Genomic DNA, 19187 nt, shown 5'->3' with positions numbered 1-19187 from the left:
AGCATGAAAACATGATCTATGGGACTTTTTAGTGATCAGCTTTATGAAATTTAAAGTAACCAAGTGACCAATATTTATAGAGCTCTAATAAATGATGATCCAAAATAAATAAATAAAAAAAAATAGGTAAACATAAGTTGACAAATAAAATATATCACTTAAATTGTTACTGTCTTGAGTTATTATTTTGGAATAAATGTAAAATGCTTAAAAACACTAACTTGATGAGGATTCATACTTGGCTTTAATAAATAGAATATTGATTACATTGTTAATGTAAATATCTATCTATCTATCTATCTATCTATCTATCTATCTATCTATCTATCTATCTATATCACAATGACAAGTAATGAGATGTTACATAGCACAAAAACATAAACATTGTAATATAAAACTGAAATTTCATGACACCTCAGCTGATGTGACTGTGAAGTAGAAAGCTGTGAGATTAGTGGCCTAATTGAATGAATTTAATTTGCTGTAATGGGAGAAATATGTCACAAGAAAAAATGGCTGTCGACTGCTTTCTCATTCAAATGTAAATTTTTTTCTTAGACCTCCATCCCCACCCCCACCCCATCCTCATTTTTTCTTTTATATATAGTCTCAGTCAGTCATACTTTTGAGTTACATAAAGAGATTTGGGCAAAGCAAAGAACTGAGAAAGTGTGCATTAAATTATTAAACTGTAATTATTGGGATTAGACTTGGCTTTAAAACTAGAGGAATAAACTGAAAATAAGGCATACTACTATTAACGTGATTTTTAAAAAGCCAAACTTTTCTACAGAGCTCATCACCATCTATTGTATATACATAATTTTCACCTTAACTGTCACATTTATATTAAGAAAATAATACAAGTGTCTTAACAATAGATATATTTATTTATTACTTCAACAATAGTTTGGAGCTGTTGAGTACCAGCAAAGCATCCCATTAATTTTCAAATGTCCTAAGCCAAGTTTTCTGTTGTTTGCTCTGAAGTAATTTTTTAAAAAATTACATACTAAGTAGATGTAACGTAAATGTTACTGTCTAAACAACTCAACCATCATAGATGACTCATAAAAACCAGCTTTGTCTGGTCTCGTTCATAAGACGCCTGTGAAAAACACTAAAACTCTCTACCAAATGACAGCTGGATAAACAGAGCAACTCTCTGGGTGATATTTAAAACTCTGACCTTCTGCAACCTTTAACTAACAAACAGAATTCACATTGAACTAAATACACACAATCTATCTACTATTATTATTTTATTGTTAAATAAATGGCAGCATGCAAGACTGCAGAGGAAGGATGAGTATACTTTACTCGACCACCCTCAAAAGCAGAGGAAAATACACTTCTCTAGGGTGGCTTTGAAAGGTCATGAGGTGTTTGTCTTGGAGATTATATTTTATTATTTCCTTCTAATTAGGAGGGAGAGGCATATTTTAGGTTCTCAAGTTAAAGCTTCTAGTCTAATGGACAGTGCGGATTCATCCTTTCATTTGAACAGTACTGACTTCCATTTTTTAAGAACAAGTTTAAGAAACTTAAAATATTAATTAATTTAAATTAGAAAAAGATACATACATACACTTTGTGATACACACATTCTGGATCTTGCTTAGTAAATAAGCATACTAATGTCTGTTTATAGATGACTCCTCCACAAACAATAGCACTTTAGTGGGCGTTAATGAAGGACATGAGATCTCCACAGTGGGCGGTAAACAGTAATATGTGGTGCAGGGCAGGGCAAGGGCATGCTGGGACTCATGTGCATATGACCACAGAGGTGGTAAGTCTCATTATAGCTTAATTGGTCCTCATTCAGAGTTGAAGGAGTCTGGCAGAATGCACTTAAATATTAAGCTTTCTCTTTGTTATCCTGCTTATAAGTACCTGCCTCTGTGCATGACTTTAGAAGGAAATGATGATATGAAAAAGAATTACAGCAATACCAATTTATTTATGCATTTTAGTTTTGTTTTGAAGTTAGCTGCAAAAATCTGTCATACACAGCTTCTTCTTTTCTGATCTTGCTAAAAAAAAAAGGCAAAATAAAGGTTAAAGCAGGGGTCTTTAACCATTTGCAGGCCAGAGTCCTGACTGATTAAGTAAGGATCACCTGCTACATATAGTATAAAGTGAGGCTTACATTTTAAATTCTGATTTATAACTATATATATAATCATGTATACATACTTTATGATATTTTCACTGCAAAGCAATTAATATATATTTTTTCTAATTAATTTTAGAGTTATTTGTCAAATATTTGTAAGTTATGTTTTAATTTTAATTATTATAATTATAATAAATTTTAAATTTTTTAATTTAATTTTATCTGTAATAAAAAAAACTTAATTTCATTTTAAAACAAAGCATTGCATTTCGAATTCTGATTTATAATATCATATAAATTCATGTATTTACATACTTTATCATACTTACACTGCAAAGCAATTAATATAATTTTTGATTCATTTTAAAGTTTTATTACTCGTAATTAATTATATAATTCTTAATTTTTTTACCAATTTGTCAAATATTTGTAAGTTACATTTTTATTTTACATTTTAAATATTTGTACATAACATTTTAATTGTAAGTATCTTAATTTCTTGAAATCTTAATTTCATTTTAAAACTGATTTATATTCTGATTTATATTATTATATATAATCATGTATTTACATATATATATTATTATACTTTTTTAAATTCATTTTAAAGTTTTTATTAATTTTAATAGTAATTATTATTATTATTATTATTGCTGCTGTTGTTGTTTTACCAATCTGTCAAATATTTGTTACGTTTTAATTACACTTACACTGCAAAGCAATTAATATATTTTTTTTAATTAATTTTATACATTTTATTTATTTTACTTATAATTATATATTGTTTTCACCAATTTGTCAAATATTTATATTACATTTTAATTTTATAACTATATTTTATATATATTTATATTTTTATATCATAATATTTGTACATAACATTTTAATTGTAATACAATTTTTTTAAATCTCAATTTATTTAAAAAAAAAAAGTAAAACATATTTATTCCATTATTTTATTTTGAAATATACTTTTAATTATATATTTCATATTTCAACTATTTTGAAATTAAGTCATTATTGGTGGCCTGTAATGCTGAAGACCCTCTGTTGAAGACCACTTAAAGTTTCAAGCATTTATAGAAAATGCACTCTTGGAACATCACGACAACTACGCCGGATTTTAAACAAAGTGCACAACGGCATCACCTCACTCTCAAATCTCTCATTTCATTATCACTCCAATCTGAACAAAGGGTGGGGTCACGGTTGATTGTGCTATACATTTATAAGGCACTTCCCATTTGCCCTTCTAACCCAGTTACTGCCAGTCAATTACTGCATATGTGAATCCATTTACCCCTGAACCTCAGATGCCCTGTGTGTACAATGCACATCAGCATTCTTTAAAGGGGACCTTGAGGATTCTCTGATGGTGACCTCCCATGGGCTTAGCAGCTAAAATGTCAGACAGCCTCACTCATGCCCCCAAATGAAAAATTGCACCCCTCACCACAGCACGCACCGGGGGAGGAGCGCGAGAACGAAGACGACAGAGAGGCCTCTACAAAAGTCCGCCAAGGTACATCGCCGACAACAGACGGCGGCTAATTAACCATTGTGCGGCACTTTTACAATTAATTAGCCCCTTAAGCTGCTTTTGTCAAAGGCGGTAAACAAGGCGAAGAGAAGTTAATGACTTACTCAGATCAAAGGATGAGTTATTGTCTTTATTTTTCAGCAGTACCTGTGGGAGGTTCAGTTGCGCTCCAGTAACATGGAGATGTTTCCTTTCATCAGTTCGTCATCAGGGGCAGCCGAGCCACTTCTGGGGGACAGGGACGCTGGATGGAGAGATTTCGAGAGAGAGAAAGAACCAGAATTGAGATTCAGCTCAAGGGAGGATTTATGAAATCGTATTTTTCTCTTCAATTTAACTGTATCAATTCCCACGTGCATTCTTCAAGAGTGAGTTAATGATGCAAATCATTTTTGATCGGTTCAAGTCAACGCACAAACAAAAACAAGGACGCGCTGGCACATTTTTGGCAGATAGTTGCCAAGAATTTTTAATTCCAATGAGAGCAAATCCAAGGTCAGACTCTGAACTTCCTGGCCATTAAGAGATCACAAAGACTAGCAGTGAGAGTGCATAATATCCACACAGCTATTTTTGGCCTCAAATTAAAATATATGACATGTTGAAATGACTGCAATGTGCAAGAGAGGTATTCAAACTAGACACTAATGATGCTTATTAATGGCGTGAATGAAGTCTTGACAGGTCGTGTGTCATTTTCCAAGGAATGCTTCACTGGCATAATGGCTAATGTAAGTGGGTGTAATTATATATATTATACCCTGTCCTATTGTATTTTGGCAGCGGTTTGAGGGAGTCAGACAGTTAGGATGAAAATCAAAGCCGTTATGCGGAAGGAACAGGAGAGCTAGAGGAATTGTAGGCCGTTGCCAATTTTCTCATTTCACGTGGACCGGACCATGTTTAAGCCAATAGCACCCATTAGTGGTCAATTGGAGAGATTGGCAGTACAGGTTTCGCACATACATGCATAGGATCACACAGGATGTTGCAGTATTAGCGGAAACTAAACGTCACAGATTAATCTTCTCCAAAATGCTAGTGGCCCTCTCCTCTTTTTTTTAGCACAAAAAAAGATCTCTAATTGGAGGCCCAGAGGTAAAGGCGTTCATTAATCATTAAGCTTTGCAGTCTTGATAACAGATCTGGGAAGCTCAAACACCTCTCTCATTTATTTTTATTTACATATTTCCCCTCTCTCTCTCTTTTTTTTATCTAAAGGGAGCGAGGTATGGAAAAACCCGTCAAAAGAACAGACAGGGAAAAGGGTCGGAAAATAGTAACTTATGCTCGCTGGGAATTACCAAAGCACTTAGTAATTAAATCTAAATTGACATTCTAGTAATTAGCCCCTTAATTACGAGGAATAACACAATTAGCCACTGAGTCTTTGCTAATTGTTAATTAGCACAGGCAACGTTATTGTGTGTGTGGCAGAAAAAGGCACACAACAGAACAAATGTTAATTTGGCTCATTCAACATCCTTTTTTACTCTGTTCATTCACATATTCAATTTAAGTAGTGATATAAAAATTATTATCATGAGCATCATTAACACAATTCATAAAATTCCTAATATCCTGTGTCTGCTTAGCTGGAAATAAAGTAGGAAGGTGTTTATAGATATTAATACATACACACACACACACACACACTTACATATCACTACTTATAGGCCTATATAAATTTTTCAAACATTAAATATCAGGCTTTTATATATAACACACTATAATAAGGGGCATTTCCTCTGAGGAGGCAAGGGAGGCAGTGCCTCCCCAAAATATTGGATGAGAAAAAAATCCGTAGTACAAAAATAAACCAACGCCATTACAAAATATAACATTAAAATGTGTATAAATAACTGTTTTTTTTTCCAACACCAGCAGGTAAAGTTACAGTGGGAGTCCGCGTTTCTCGCCTCCCCTGAGCCCATTAAGTTTTTGCGATATGATTGAATATGACTGGTTATTTTGTTACTGTGCTGTGATTGGTTCATGCCATAAATCCCGCCTCTTGTGTTCAGGCACGTCCCGCGTTTGCGAACAGTGTTGCCAATTTAGCAATTTTACTGCTTAATTTAGCAACTTTTTAGACTACCCTAGTAACTTTTTCTCTCAAAAGCACCTTGCAACAAGTTTAGCTATTTTTAAAATGTATTTGGCAACTTTTAGCAACTTTTGATAAGTGATTCAAACAATAAAAAGGCACATATTTTCCATCTAGATTATACAAAACGAGGAAATTAAAGATGCCTAGGACTACATACAATTACATGAATTAGGTTAGCTGCTATTTAGAATTGTTCAATTTAATAATCATAATAATAACTGAATAATTGTTCATATATGATAGCTAAACCTTGTTATAGCTTGCACCTGCACTTATTGATCAGTTAGTACACTGTAAGAAAGATATCTAGAAAAATGGAAAATACAATGCGTAAATAAAAATGCAGGTAAAAAAAAAACTGTGAAAAATCAATACTGTTCAGAATGTGTAGTTTTACTAGTTTACTAGGTGATAAAAAAAATTGTGCAATGACATCACAAAATCATTTAGCAACTTCTAGCAACAAATCAACCTTCCTTTAGCAACTTTCCTTGAAAATTAGTTGCCATCAGTCTAAATGAACACTATAACAGCCCTTAATGGGAAGACTAATTTAAAAATGTAAGTAAACATCTCTCACACTTAGATATAACCACTTTTTTTTATGTCAAAATAAGACGTAAAATTACATGAAAACGTGATCTTTTAATGAGTAATCAGCCTGGTAAAATTTAAAGTAATTCAGCTTTGATGGCTTATGATACGAAAAATTCAGAGATAGTTCAGAGATAGCTATTAAAAAGAATATCTGAACACAGGTTCACAAATAAAATATATTGTAGTATTGATTACATTGTTATGTATGTAAATAAGTGACAGTGTAAGTAATGTTTATTTTACCAAGAAAATGTGACCCATGGGACATGAATTTACATTTGATTAAAAAAAAAAAAAAAGAAAAAAAAAACAAAGAAAGAAAAAAAATAGGCTATTTGCCTCCTCATTTCAGTACACCACCGCACACCACTATATACAGTGCACAGCATAAATGAGTACACCCCCTCTGAATAAATATAAAAGATTTTCCTTAAGAGTATTTTCTTAAGGATCACTAATGTAATTTATTTAAAGATGGCAAAATTTTTATGTATTAAACATATACTTAATAAAAACAACAAACTGTATGCCAATATTTTCTGTAAAATAAGTAAATTAGCCAATTATGTTTAAATAAAGGATTCCAGAAATGAGTACACCCTAGATGTAATTCAGCAAATGTATAATATTCTCACTGTACTCCTCTAGCATAACCAGAACATTCTGGATGCTTTTGGATCCAAAATGATTGACTTGGTCTCTTGAGACCAGAGTATGAATTCCCAGAAGTCTATATTTTGTAAATATAGGCCTTGGAAGAGGTTAAATGAGTTTATTGTGCTTTGGCTACAGTAGATAATTGTAGTGACAACAACCATGCATATCACTTCTGCAGTTTGTGTCGTACTCTGTGAGATAAAGTGTCACACTTTTCATAGCTTTTGCCGGCTCTGAGACTCTTGCATGGTATTTCTCCTGCTTTTTTTGTAGCAACAATTCACTTATCATTAAATGAAATCTTAAAGTGAAGACCTGATTATTTCAGGAGCCTTGTCACAAGCCCATTGCTATATTTTCACACTTCAAACAATAATTTGGTATTGCTCTTGTACCACTGTCCTTTATGCTAAGAAATAAGTCACCTGGCAGTTCTCTCCCAAGTGGTTTCACTGTTGACAACATTAAGTCTGTGTATGATTCAGTAGGCTATAAAATGCCTTTAACTGTCAGGAAATTACTTGTTTTTAAAAGTTTTGGTTTGATATACTTACCTGTTGATCAAAAATAACCTTAAACCTACACTTTTGTTTTTTTAGTTTTATTTAGTAACTTTCAGGAGGGTGTATTAATTTTTGCAACACAACATTTTATAACTTTGATAAGAAAATCTTATTTTGCTAAATAATTTTGAAATTCTTCTTTGGTAATTGATCAAGCAGGCTTGTTGGAACATTATGTCTCCAAAGAACCCTAATATGTCTTGCAAGTAAAGAGTAATTGCTCAATTTGTTAAGTTTTAGAGAGGGTGTACTCATTTATGCTGTGCACTGTATATATAATATATATATATGGGGGGGGACAGAAGAAAAGCCTTAATGTTGTTTTGTATTTTATATATTAGTTTTATGTATGGGTGGTGGGAGAACGTCTGTGGGTAGACTTTGGTCTACCACTGCACCACTGTACCAACATCCCATTGCAAACCCTGAGGTTCATTTTAAAGTGGTCTCAAAGAGTGGATTCAGCCCTAATACCTCATGGTTGAAGCAGTGTTGGCAGTGCAGAGGATTTATCCAAATGCCGTTATCACCGGGTTCAGCATGCACACAACCTCCTGCCCTCCATGACTCCAGTGTCCTTCCTTTCCGGTGGCGGCTTCAAAGATAAGTGTATGTACTCAGCCACAGATTACCCCGCCGACTCACAACAAATATTTGGCTGGCGGATGAGCCATCTTAGAATCCAACCGAACATGAAATTAAGCGGTGTGCAGACAGGCAGGGGTGCAGAGCAACCGAAAACATGATTTAGGCCTCGGTAAACACAACAGAGCGGGTGGCAAAGGTGCGGAGCAGAGGAGGTCGGAGGTGTCATACACTCAGTAACACAGCTGAGGACTTGTAAAAAAACAACTGACTAACTTAATGTTATAGCATCTCCCAATTTTTATTTTTAAAGACTTTAAAACATAAATAGATGTCTATCACTAAAAAAACGCATTTCAATGGACATTGGAGCATATTGTGCCAAACTAAGTGATTCTGCTTCTTTATCTCACTTGCCCTCGCTGCAGTCAGAGTGCAGTGTGAATCTAAAGCCCCCACTGCTCTTTTCCTACTGTGTCTTTAATTGGATCCTTATTACCATTCTGGCTCCCTGAGAATGATGAATTTGTATGTGTGAGAATTTCATTAATCATTCTTATTCACAGTCCACCCAGACGAGAAAAGAGACGGAGAGAGTGAGAGGAGATAGAGAAGGAAGAAATTAATAATTTTTTGAGACTGGGATATATTTCGTAATGAATATTCATGCCTGTAGGATATTTGGGGTCAGCCATAATCAGGCAGGTAATTTGTAATTTGCTGTGTTTTCACCCAGGACCTGCCGCATAGGTTAATATACATCTATTTGAACAGAACTAGGGGGATTTTTGAAGTACAACTACCTCGCCTTACCTGGGCTTGTTATTTATTTATTATTTATAATGCAATTAGGAAAATTTCAATAACTTGTCATTTAACATTTTCACTGAGTGAAAAAGAACATCGAAAACTTTTTAGAGGTTGCAACAATCGGACAGGTTTCTATATAGAAATGGCATAGAATTGCTTATTGTAAAAAAAATAAAAAATCATGATCCATTTTCCATTATTTAGACAAAACTCTGCATAAATTATATTTTAACACAATGTTGCAGTGGATAATAAGATTTTAATTTATTCTGTATTCAAATCTATCTGTCCATTTATATCTATCATTCCTGTTTATTTATTTATTTATTTTTTAATTAATGCTTGTATTTAGCAAGGACGCATTAAACTTAACAAACGTGACAGTAAAGACATTACAGTGGTAATGTTACAATAGATTTCAAATAAATTATGTTCTGGACTTTCTATCCATCAAAGAATCCTGGGGCGAAAAAGTGTCACGGTTTTCACAAAGATATTTATTTGCACAGCTGCTTTCAACATTGCTAATAAGATGAAATGTTTCTTTAGCACCAAAATCAGCATATTAAAATGATTTCTGAAGAAGACTGGAGATGAAAATTTAGCTTTGTCTTCACAGGCATAAATTACATTTCAAAATACATTAAAATAGAAAACAGTTATTTTAATTTGTAATATTTCACAATTTTACTGCTTTTACTGTATTGATCAAATTACTGCAGCCTTGATGAGTATAAAAGACCTCTTTTAAAAAACTCTTTAAAAATCCTACCGGCTTTTTAACAGTTGTGGTCATATGTATGAATTAATTAAAATCACTAGAAAAATAAGTTTATTAAAAAAAGATCTGAAAAACTCTGACAGATATGGCTCACTGCTTTTAAAAAAGGACAGAAGACTTTCTTTTATTTAAGCTTCAACAGAAAAAATGTAGATTTTAAGGACACCTTCAAGTAATTGGGGGCAAAAGCTGCTATCACGTGTGTATTTAATTTTATTTTATGTGGGGGGTGGGGGTTAATGTAAGTACTCATTTCAGACAAGATTAGTTTCAGACAAGTTGCCGTATTCACATATTGGCTCTCAGTGGCACCTGTTAAATAGTACAACTCTGTCATTTAACGCGAGCGCACTCAATTTTAAATATATCTCAGGGGCTAAAAGCGAAGAACTGGCGCCCCGTGCAAACAAGCCCAAAATATATCTATAGTTAGTCTCTTCTGTCCAAACAAGACCAAAGACCCACTTTAGGGAGGAAAAAAGTGTTTTTGAACATGAAAGAAACCAAACTGCCAACACTTGGTTCATAAATTCACAGCGCCTGTACTTTAAAGTCTTCACCCCCAAAAGGATTTTTCCAATTCTTTTTGAAATTATACCCACCTGGCATCACTTAAAGTTACTTAATTAATAATTAATCGATACATTTTGGGATGATTAAAATTCATGATGAGAAAGTGTTTTTAAAATAATGTCCAACCCCCCCAGGGAGGCTAATCAGTTTGAAGCAGTCGCTAGATCTCGCTGAAATAATTAATTGCACCTGAATGTTTAGCAAGGTCAGAGAATGGTAGCACAACGCCTGAGGTATAGAGGGATGTTTATAACATCACTTGATTGCGCTAAACCAACATTTTCATCTGAAAATTAATTCAGGAACCGAAGCTGGAGGCACCCGCTTTGCCCCCTGCCCCCCTTCTGTGTGAAACGAGCATCGTTTTAATACGACTTTGATCATTACTGGTGGAAGAAACCTGATGTGTCAGATTTGGAAAGGGAAGGAGAGGATGTGCGAGGAGGAGAGGGAAAAGAGATGAATTTAAGAGTGCATTCCCAACCGTTTTCATCAAACAAGCAGTTTATGAGACTGAAACATTAACCCCTGAACTTGGCGACAGGATGTTTTAGAAAAATCACTATGTGAGACGTCATAGAAACATCCTTTGCAGTTTCCTGTTTCACCTGGGAATGTTTCAGATAAATAAGCTACCTGAGATCCATAAAAAAGGCCTTTAAATGATAAAGGTGGGCATGCTTTTAGCCTTCATAGTCTATTTGTACCCAGCACAAATAAAATCCCGCCTGACAACCGACAGAGAGATCAAGCTCTCAAAAAAACGCCATGATGAGATGCCAACAGAATTCGAACCAACAATGATACTTTGTAACGGTTCTGTAAAAAAGCCCAGCAGCATTTCAAAAGCAACCGGTTGATTGACATATCAGTGGGTAGGGAGTGACTGACGCATTTGCCAGTTTGAGAGGGAATGAGCGAGGTTATTTTCCTGCTGGACATGACGCATTATGAGGGGTTGATTGGGGACTGTTGGCAGCAGGTTAAGGAAGCTGTCATGTTGTAGGTCTTTGTGCAGCTCTCCCCGGGGCAAAGCAATTGACAGGAAAGGGGGCCTGGGACAATACAGACTCCTGAAAACAGAGGGGAAAGAAATGGGGGGTTTGTAGGATGGAAGGATGGAAACATGAAAGCAACATCAAGGAGATGCTTTGCTGTATTGGAATTGTTTGAATGTGCCAGACAGGACTAAATGCAGGTTAGAACAGTCTAGAATATTAAGTTTGATTATGAAATGGGTGACGAGTTTGACACTTTAACAACTGAATGCTAGAGTTTAAGTGATCGCACAGAACCAGTAACAATGGCCAAGACCCATGGTTTTTAACCGAGGTCCCCAAAAGCACTCCTGGGGGTCTGTATGAAATTAATCTATTTTATATTTTTACATTAACAATGTAATCAATGTTCTATCCAAGATGTTCATGTCTTTCTTTTTTCAGTCGTAAAGAAATTATGTTTTTTGAGGAAAACATTTCAGCATTTTTCTCCATATAATGGACTTCTATGGTGCCCCAAGTTTGAACTTCCAAAATGCAGTTTAAATGCGGCTTCAACCGTGTTGAAAAAAACAGCATATGCTGGTTAGGTAGGTTAGGTTTTGATGCGGGGGTGCTGGTTTTAGCTGGTTTATATTGGTCCTTTGCTGGTTTATGCTGGTCCTTTGCTGGTTTATGCAGGACCAGCTTAAACCAGCCAAGGACCAGCAAAGAGCCAGCATAAACCAGCAAAGGACCAGCATAAACCAGCTAAGGACCAGGTAAAACCAGCATCCCAGCATCAAAACCTACCTAACCCGCATTTGCTGTTTTTTCAACAGGGAAACGATCCCACATGCGGTTGTAAACGATTCCAGCTGAGGAAGAAGGGGCTTATCTATCGGTTATTTTAATTTAAAAAATACAATTTAAATACTTTTTTACCTTAAACGCTCATCTTGTCTTGCTCTGCCTGAACTCTGTGTATTTTGGTTCAAGACAGTTAGGGTATGTCGAAAAACTCCCATCATATTTTTCTCCCTCAACTTCAAAAATCATTTCAAAATTACCCTACATCGCAACAGAAGTACAGAATCAGTCTTTGCAAAGTGAACAGGCAAAGAAGATCAACCACCCTCAACAAAAAAGGTAAAACAGCGATGTAGATCGATTTTGAAGTTGAGGGAGAAAATGAGATGGGAGTTTTTCAACATACCCTAACTGTACTGAACCGGAAAAAAACAGAGTTTAGGCAGAGCAAGACAAGAAGAGCGTTTTACATTAAAAAGTATATAAATTGTTTTTTTTTTTAATGAAAATAACCGATCATTTCGCTAGATAAGACCCTTCTTCCTCGACTGGGATCATTTACAACCACATTTGGGATCGTCTGAAGCTGCATTTAAACTGCATTTTGAAAATTCGAACTCGGGGCACCACTGAAGTCCATTATATGAAGAAAAATCCTTAAAAAACATAATTTCTTTATGAGTGAAGAAAGAAAGACATGAATATCTTGGATGACAAGGGGGTTAGTACATTATCTGTAATTTTTTGTTCTGGAGGTGAACTTCTCCTTTAAAGCCAAGTATGAATCTTATCAGGTTATTGTTTCCAAAATAATAACTCAAGACAGTAGCAATTTAAACAATATATGAAGAGTTCAGATGCAAAAGCCACTAAGTCCATCTGATGTTTTTCTTTAAAATAAGCATTTTTATCAGGCTCCTATGTGTAGGTTTCTATAAGTATAAGTACTTCTGATTGAGCTGAGGCTGGAATTTAGCGAGTTTGTGTCGACTATGTGTTGAGAGCATTCACTTAGTATCATTATCTCATTTTTAACCGAAGTAGCTTTTAGAGGGTTTTGCATCTGAACTCTTCATATTTTATTTGTGAACTTATGTTCAGCTATTCATTTTAATAGATTTTAACTATTTTTGAGATCTATTTTTCAGATATTAAATCACAGACACAGAGATTTAAAATTTCACTAAGCTCACTAAAAACTCCCACAGATTATGTTTTCATTCCATTTTAAGTCTTATTTTGACATAACGAAGTGGTTATATCTAAGTGCGTGAGTTGTTCACTTACTTTTTTAAATTGATCTTTCCATTAACGCCATTATATTGTTAATATTGTTAAATAAAGACTGATTCCTGAACGTGTACAAACACAAGAGGTGGGATTTATCGCATGAACCAATCACAGCCTAACATAACCAGTCATATCCAATCATATCGCAATGGAAGCACTGCCTCCTCTCACGTGACTTTGCCCCATTCATTCTCAATTACCCCCCATCAAACCTACCGCACGCTTTAGGGGGCCTGGTAAAACTCAGTGGGCTCAGGGGAGGTGAGAGAGGTGTGTAGTCCCTCTGTAACTTTACCTGCTGGTGTCTTTGTTGGACAATGTTTCTTTAGAAAAACCAGTGATTTATATACTTTTTAATGTTATATTTTAGCACTGCCTCCCTTATACAGTATATATGGTTGATTGGGGGAATTAATATAAAGACCTGTCCACGATTTAACTAAAATGAGGGAATGAATTATTAAATGAAAGAACGAATTTCTGATTTTAATTTGTGGGAACAAATTTTTAATTCACCATAGTATGTGCCCCCTATAGGTGTGTGATGGCCCTGGTAAAAGTTATTATAATTCTGAAAGTTTTGGAAGTGTTGCTGAGAAAATCTGGGTCCTGTCCTACAAAAGTATTTGAAACAGAAAACATCATCTAGCATACTGATATGGAAACAAATCATTGTCAAAGGGAAACATGAGTCAAGGAGCTATAAACTGAAGCTGAAAGAGAGTTAACAGAGCAAAAGAAATTCATCTGAATAATTGTAGCATCTCTCTGATGGAGGTTGGATCAAATTTATGTATATTTTGTAGACTCATGCATTATATATAAATATATCCTACACCCTGGGTTCAAAGGCACAACACCCATGAGGGCTGAGGACTCTTTTAAAGATATGTGCTCGCTTAATCACTCAAGAAAGAGCCCCCATGAGTGAGCCTAATATTACAATTAATTAATTCAGCAAAAAAGGGTATTAAATTTCCTCCCTCTAAGGATATTATCTGAATTCATTGACCTTTTTGGAAATCGCCCTCTAATTGTAACCAGGTTCTATTGCATTTACCGACTAACTTGTTTCCCATCCTCGCTCTCTCTCCATATCTCCTCCTTTCTTTTTTCAAGAGCTGTAATAATAGTTGAGAAGAGCTTCTTGGTGCCTTATGTGGTGTTAAGATCTCTCCGCCACAAAGTCATTCCAGGGCTTTATCTCCTGCGAGCGGCACAGACGAAAGAAGAAACTTTTCTTATTACCTGGAAAGTGAAAATGGAATCCAACTTTAAGTCGCCACATATCTCAGAGGAAGACCGGATCCGAACCAACACTTTTAGTACACACCGACTCTGACTGAAGTTCTGGAGGCTTGGGTTCCTGGCTCCTCAGCAAAAGAAGAGGGGGTTTAAGTGGGATCCCAGCAATAGCAGCATTGTCCAAGACTTTAAATCGTCAGAAATAAGAAAGGGATTATGTAGGCGACTCTATTATTCTTAATTTTCTTCAAGGATTGGTACTCAAATGAGTGAGATTTATGACTGTAGGGCCAACTTCAGATTCCAGTGTTAGTATCAAGGCTGAATGGTGTATTGACCTCTAAGAGTGTTCATTTTAAAGAAGGATATTATGAAATGACATTACATTTTTGTGGAAGGCCAGCAAAGCATTGAAAAAATATTACAAAAATTGGCTTTAAAAATATATATTTGAGCAATATCACACGTACAAGAGGCCATTCACACAGAATGTGTTTTTTTTTTTTTTTTTTTTTTTTGATAAACGCCAGACAAGGGCAGGGGAATAAGAAAAACCCAAGGTCTGGAGACGTGTTTCATGATAGTTTAACTTATTTGAACTTAACCATCCATCTAGCATGTTTACAGAAAACAAAGAGAAAGTGTCACAGTAATGGACAAACGGGTTTGGTGTAAATGGCTTTAAAGTGTTTTTATCCACTTTATTTTTCCTATTAGAGTGGACACAGCCATTTGTAAATTTAGTGGGTCTAGCTTCATTCGATTCCAGCTATTTTTAACTGTACCTAACAGTTTGTTTTGCTGCTTGATATTGCAAACTGGTGTGTCTTATGAGATTACTTGCTGTATACTTACTGAATCTTACTGAATATCTTAATTATGAACACACTGGTTTGTAGTGAAAACAGTTTTAACGTTTACTGCATTTTATTATTCTTCTCTTTATTTCCCTACAGCGGCTAATGAACCGGAAGTCTCGTACATTCACAGAAAACGACTTACTTCCATGTTGAAAATTAAGGTGGATACAACAGTTCAATAAACAATAAGTTAATATTGAGTAACTTACACTTTAGACACAAAATCCCCAATTACTTTGTCTGTTTTTGCTGCAAAAACAAAAAGTCAAAGTAGAATCAAACACTGCGTCTTAAACCGCACACTGGTGATGCCTTCCTGAATGAATTAGTGTTTTTGGACAAATCGGTTAAATGATTCAGTGACTCATTAAATAGCTAAATTTGAAAAAGCATACCAATAATTTTCTGAAATATCTTTATATGACAAAAATAGTAAAATAATTTTTAATTAATTTATTTATTTATTGCTTCTTAATTAATGTGTTTGAATGAATCGTTTATGTTCATGAATCAATGACTCATTCAGGACAATGAATTCGTGTTTTAAAGAATCGGTTTATTAAACGATTCAACAGTCGGTTGTAGCCACCTACTGGCCTAACTATGTAACTGCGTTTCGTTTGCAATACTTTGTGATTTTTGGTCTACAACATGAGTTCAGGGGCATGATTAAGTGAGTATTTTTTTAATTATTCACGCTAAATTAACGTGTGTAATTGACAGTGCTAATAATTTTATATTTGTGTACATGTTCCATGGCAATATATTTCTCTCACTGTTTGACATTCATGAATTTGGTTCAGTTTGGACAGCTGTTTCTCTGTTCCATTTTATTATGGCATATCAAGTAGTGTAAACAGTGATTATTGCACAAGGCTTTTGCAACAGTATTACTGTGAAAGACATTTTGTGTGTTGGTGTTGTAGTTGGCAGAGGCATTATTGCGTGATTATTTTCTTGCAATCTTCATGCAGTCCTTGGGGTCAAGCACCAATTAAATAAATATAAGAACTCTCTTTTTTCTCTCTAGTCTTCTGTCAATCCAAGTACAGGGTCAGTCACGTTTTGCATGTGCTCAGTTGAGTTTTATATTTCTGTATATGTTTCTTGATAAGCTTCAAATCAAAGTATTACATGAAAAATGTTGCATTACTTACGTTTGGTGTTTTAGATATCCTGTTACTGCATTCTGTGACTATCTGAAGCGATAACGCATACATTTTGATTTATATTACATAATCGGGGTCTATGTTTGGGGTCCAACATACAGAAAATTAAATCAGCCTCAATAGCACATGAAAGTTAAGTATGTTTGTTTTCACAAACGTCCATAAAACACATAATAATATGTGCAGTTGCAACATACAGAACTGTGGTATCAGGCCACAGTCTGCCCTCAAACATCATTTACTGACCTTGAAGACATGGTGAAGTGTGGACTACTGCTTCCCCCTGTTGGTTCTCTGGATGCTGGTTTCTGCAATGTCTTCTGCTTGCTGGATCGTGTATTTAGTCTCTCATCTGCATATCGTTGTCCAGGTGAGGAGATCTGTTAGCAAGGCCATCAGGGAGGAATAGGGGTCTTAATCAGGCTCTGCTCTGGTTTATTTAGTTTGGAGATTCATTCAACCAGAGAGGGGCCCAGGAAAACACAGCTGGAAGCTCACTGGAGTATACACAAACATCTATCATGTAACAGTTAAACACACGAGCATGCAAACAGACGCACAGACAAACAAAGTCACGCACAGTAGACTATAAAAAATTGTATAATTACTTAAAAAAAAAAATCAAATATAAATAAAAATACATTGTATATAGTCTTTTTGTATAGAAATCTTTTCTATTTTGAATAAATGTTGGTATACAGCAGTGTATAAATATAGTCAGAAACTGCATTGAAACTGTGGGATTCCTGATCTGATTTAAACCTACAATTAAATATATTTTTTTAATAAATCTGAAATTAATATGTATTTTTTTTCTAAATGGTATGCCAAATTTTGTGATGCATCTTTTTTTGCTGTTGTTGTTCTAAATGTTATACCAAATAAATAATTATATTTGGATATACATATATATATATATATATATATATATATAATGTTTTTTTTTTTTTTTTTTAAAGCACATTTTCCATCTTAGAAAACTTCATGTAAGGAAATATTCTGGTCAAAAATATAATTTTTATTCTCGATTCATTTTAGAGCCAGCATTTGCTGCAGTGATAGCCACAAATCTAATGGGATGGACAACAGAACTGTTCAGGGTTGATATCTGGCCTGTTCTTCCAGACAGATTTGGTACTGGTTAGTCAAATGACGCTCATGGAGGTTTCAAATGATTGCATAGACTCTCAGTTGGGTTGAGATCAGGGAGTTGTCTGTTTAACTTGAGCGTTCACTGATTTTCAAAAACTCGATTTGAAGCAGGAAAAGTCCTTTCATTATGTATGCACTTTAAAAACTTTCAGCCCTCTTCCTGTAAACGATACAATGACACAGAGGTTGATCAGCGCGGGAGCGCACAGAGCAGAAGAGCCCCAGCTGGAGCTGCCGTGGGCCTCAAAGGAAGCTCAGATCCATCCTTGGGGCGGCCTAGATTGGTTACACTGGGACAGAGTGGAGTCTGCAAGGGGGTCTAATCTTCAAGGTCATTTGGTGGTTTCAGATGACCTTCTGACTAATCCTTTACGGCGCTAATACTAAAAGAGGCCCTCGGCAGCAGAATCCCATCTTTTATTCTCACTCATTCCCTTGTTAATTGCCAGCGAGTTGATTTGATCTCTCTATTCTATAAGTTGTAAATTGACCTCTTATTTCCTGATTTTCAAGCCCAGCTTACTTAATTAAGCCTATATGAAAAGAAGAAAGAACCTTGTGAGACATCGACAGGTCGCAGGCGGCGTCGCGAGGGAGAATTGCGATCTGTGCCGGATTAAAGAGCGACGGCATTCTCAAGGCTGAACAATGTCATTTTCCTACCTTCTCTCACCTCTGCTCCTTTGGCCTCGACTCACGTTCTCCAGACGCGAAAGGGCAATCCGTCTCCCGACCATGTTAATGCAGAAGAGAATTATTCACCTTCTTTTCTCACCCCTGCCAATTTGGGCCTCCGTCTGATGGTGGATTGAAATAAGTCAGGAAAAAGTATTAAATATGTAGTGGAGTCTGCAGTGAGGGAAGAGAGAAAGATGACAGGGTAACTACCTGAGAGGAAGCTGTCACCCAACATAATTGACCTTTCGAGGAGGAAAAAAGAGCCCCCATTTACTTCTCTGACACAATCCTCCATGTGTCGATTGTCCAACTTTATTATTCTCTTTTTGAGGCTCTTCTCTCAGGACATGGAGTTTGGTCTCGGCTCCCTCATTAAAATAGGCCAGTACAGACAGGCAGAGGTTACAATTGATCATCGCACCATAAAGAATACATAACCTTCAATTTTGCTCCGAATTTGCACGTTTGGCGCTTTGTGTCACGGTGGAGAAAATGAGCTGTCAATTTCTCAAGACAAGATCATAAAAAAGCCCCTGATGAATGGTGTGGTAATGGATAAGTGTAGGATCAATAAGCAATATCAGAAGTTTTAAAACAAGGCAGTATGCATAAACCTTTACGAACTTCACAATGTCACTTTGTGTTCATAAAAGTTTTTTTTACTGTCTTGT

This window comes from Labeo rohita, chromosome 11 (genome assembly GCF_022985175.1).
Source record: "Labeo rohita strain BAU-BD-2019 chromosome 11, IGBB_LRoh.1.0, whole genome shotgun sequence".
In the NCBI taxonomy this organism is placed as follows: domain Eukaryota; kingdom Metazoa; phylum Chordata; class Actinopteri; order Cypriniformes; family Cyprinidae; genus Labeo; species Labeo rohita.
This window is presented reverse-complemented; position numbering follows the sequence as displayed.